Source organism: Octopus bimaculoides, chromosome 6 (genome assembly GCF_001194135.2).
Source record: "Octopus bimaculoides isolate UCB-OBI-ISO-001 chromosome 6, ASM119413v2, whole genome shotgun sequence".
Taxonomy (NCBI): Eukaryota; Metazoa; Mollusca; class Cephalopoda; order Octopoda; family Octopodidae; genus Octopus; species Octopus bimaculoides.
In genome coordinates, this window is record NC_068986.1 from 37,202,116 (window position 1) to 37,206,197 (window position 4,082).

The 4,082-nt window shown below is 37.4% G+C and overlaps 1 protein-coding gene across 2 annotated transcripts in view; it reads right to left on the minus strand.

Moving 5' to 3' along the window:
* Positions 1-4,082, minus strand: part of LOC106867500 (semaphorin-5A) — a 308,833-nt gene that overhangs the window by 245,598 nt on the left and 59,153 nt on the right. The window lies entirely within an intron of this gene.

Here is a 4,082-nt window from a genome sequence, read left to right on the forward strand (position 1 = left end):
AAACAGTTAGATGAGCACAGACAAGGAACAGCTAGAAAATAGTAATAAAGATTCATAAACAGACAGACAGGAAATTGATTGACTGATAGACAGACAGACAGACATGATGGCTAGATACACCTACATACATGAACACTAACCGGATACATTTCATTTATCTTTTAGAAGAGTCTATAGCAGAAGACACTTGCCTAAGGTGCCGTACTGTGAAACTGATCTTAGAGCTATGTGGTTGGGAAGCAAGCTTCTTGCCACACAGCCATGCCTATGCCTAATATATAGAGAGAAGAGATGGTTAAACAGACTAAGAGACAAATATAGAATAATAGACAGAGACAAATGTAGGAGAGATAAAATAGAGACAAGCATGGGAGAGACTGACAGACAAGTAGACAAAGTTAAGCCTTCTGGTGAATGAAACGCCTTATTGCTTTTACAGTAAATCTCAATCACATAACAAAAAACAAAAACATTGCCAATGCTTTGTTTCAATTGCACACACCTACTCACTCATCTACGACCAGAGGCAATTTCTTGGTTGAGAAATTGTTTTTATAGCTGGATGCACTTCATATCTGCTGATGTGAAGTAGGAGTGGAGGAACTCATCAGACATTAAGGTAAAAGAAGGTCATTTTTGCTATTATTTAGCCCTTGCTCAGCTCTATGATTAAAGACATTCCAGTCATGACTATCATGCCTTTTTCTCTAGGCAGACTGCATTCAGGACTACATTATCCATTGTGTAATTTTTTCTCGAAGATGTGAGGATGTGATATAAAAGAGATATAGCTGCTATTTCTAGAAGGACAAACATCTATGTAGAGGCACCCTCATTAGCAAAATAAGGAAGTGTGCATTACCATATAACCCAACTTAATAATGACTGTAGTTAAGATGGAACTTATGACCACTTACTTCCCAACACTAATATTTAGCAATCATTTGTGTGAACTCAGTAATAGAACGGCTTTCAAAACTGGCACTTAAAAGAAAGGAGCCTTAAGAGCTACATTTTGAAATTACATAGATCCAGGTTTGATCCTACTGTGCAGCACTTTGGGGAAGTGTTTTCAACAATTGATTAATACTTTTTGAGTGAAACACAACAAAGAAAACTAGGCAGTAGCCTTTCATACAAGTGTATGTGCACACATCGGTGAGTTTGTGTGTACATATATATATATAAATATGAGGTGGTGAAGCATGAGACGAGGTAGTGAAGCATGATCTTTGAACTTTGGGCCTCATGGAGGAAAAGACTAGTGACCAAGGCCTTTGGCAATATGCTGTGCTTGAGCAGAGGCATCAAGCCAAGTGAAATTATAGTCATGGCCAATGCTGGTGTCACATAACTGGCACCCATGCTGGTGGCACATAAAAAGCACCTTTTGAGCAATGGGCCTCACAGAGGTAAGGTGGTCAATGCTGGTGGCACATGAAACGCACCTTACGAGTGTTGGGCTTCACAGGGGCAATGGCGAATGACTGAGACCTTTGGCATTATGAGAAGAAAACCATCAAGCGAAGTAAAATCATAGTCATGGCAGATACTGGCATCATACAAATAGCACCCATGCTGATGGCACGTAAAAGCACCCATTACACTCTCAGAGTTGTTGATGTTAGGGAGAGCATCCAGCCATAGAGACCATGCCAAATTATACTGGAGTTTAATCATTGTGGAATAATGATTATAATTTAATACACGGAAGATGGAATATGAAATCGTGTGATGTTCATGCTTTTGTCAACAACATTAGCAACTTAAATGAGATGAAATTTTAAAACACCCATACCTCATTCACCACCAACTCTCAAATCAGCCCAAAGCCTGATAGCAGATGGGGGCTACAGTAGAGGCAAGAGTATGGTCTTGTCTTGTATAATTTATCCCTTCCATTCTATAGCAAAGTCATTCATTGGTCACAATAGTGGAGAGGCCAAGAGCTGGTTGTAAGGGGAGGATCAAATCTAAACAAATCCACTTGGAAGATAATTTGTGTTGACTGAGCAGTTGTTAAAGGAGGGTTCTTTGAAGAATAAACTAATGACAGTAGGGTGGAGAAGAAAGACAGACCAAATTTCCAGCCCCCTTTTTTTAAAAAAAGAAAAAAAAAATCCAAGTCCCTGCTACATATCATCTCAGCTCTACCATAGACCTAACTTTCTGCTCTGCTTACTTTAAAGCTATTCTTGTATGATATGCTGTGAATTTTCAATTACTAAAAGAATAGTTTATGTGACAATCAGTCATATAAACAAATCTCACAACACACACAATTATGTGTGTGTGCATGTATGTATGTGTGTGAGTGTGAGTGTGTGTGTGTGTGTAAGTATGTGTGAGTGTGTGTGTGTGTGAGTGGAGCAGATCATATATACAGACACACATGATGTATATAAATGTGTACATACACTTCTTATAAACTGTTACATATTTGCAGTGTGTATACATACACACACATACACACACAGAAACATGCACACACACACACACACACACATACACTTATGTATCAACAGTATCCAGCATTCTCTTAACAGGTTAAGAGAAAGTGTTAGAAAAAGTTACATAGCCTGTGACTTAGCCACGAAGATATGCCCCTATGAAAAGTGTGATATCTAGGTGCAAAACAGTACCCTACAACTTGGAACAAATATGTACACCCTTCCCCCTCTCCACCCCACCCCCACATACATTCCCAATTTCCCTATATTTTAAATAAATTCTTTGAGAAAGATGCTAATAAGCTTCAATTTTTCTGAGACTGCTGCTTCACTGAAAAAAACGTTACATCCTAACAACTTGTATGATGGTGTCAAGATGAGCTTTATAGAAATGCACAAATAAAGAAACAAATATATAGCATTAAAAAAATACTGCAATATCAACGATACAGGCCCCCTCATTTTGAACAAGTAAAAAAAAAAACACCAGATGACCACAACTGGATCGTCTTTTGTTAAAGATCTAATCAATTATAGCTAACCAAGAGCAACACAACAACATATATATTTATACAGGCCATCAAGGTAGCCAGACACAAACAGCCTATTACAAGAAGTGGCATGCATGAGACATGGTTCATCATCAAATGGGTCACATAATCAAAAGACATCATCAAATGGGTCACATGACGCATGTTATTAAGAAAGTCTCGCAGGCTACAGGTTGTCCATCACTGGTCTATGCGGTCACTCGATCTGTTAGAAACTGCAATCAAATCTCTCTCAGATCACACACTATCGATATTCAAAAAGAGGACATGTTGGCTAATGCATTCCTAGATATACTGTGTCTGCATATGAGATAAGAGGATGAAACATTCAGTTTGATATGATTAAAAAGACAGACGATCACAACTGGAAGGCTTTCAGTGTATGTCTGCACTATCCGGGTTGATCTGAGGCTAAACAACAATAACAGTTATAGATGTTTCTAGCCAATGAGGAAGTTTTTATATTTATGGTTCTTAAACTTTCCTCACACACTTAGCCCCTCCTCTCTGTGTATTTCACCATTTATCCCTTACTCCTCCTGCAATAAAAAAAATTATTATTACATATAAAAGTCCATGTCACTGCTAAAACGCTAACTTGTATATGTATAAATTTGTGGTGCGGAGGCAGGGGGAATGAAGGATGTGGAAATTAAGTATTGGTACCAAATCAAAATACAAGGCAACAGAGATATGGATGGTGGTTGCAGGTTAAATTAACAAGATAAACTATCATCACAGCTGTGCTTTAGATTAATGATTTTTCAGAAATACACATAATAGCCATGTATGTATGCATTTATAGATATATGTATATACACACACACACACATAGATGCCAAGAATTTTATATCTTCACTCTCTATAATACAAACACAAGTCAAAAAACACACATATGCAACATATATCTGTCTCTCTCTATATATATATATATATATATATATATATATATATACACACACACACACACACAGATACATAGACATATACATGTGTATTCACATATATATATATATATAATTCACGGCAGCTTTCGTCCTAATTTTGGGACTGCCATGTTGGCTTGGCGATAACTATTAAT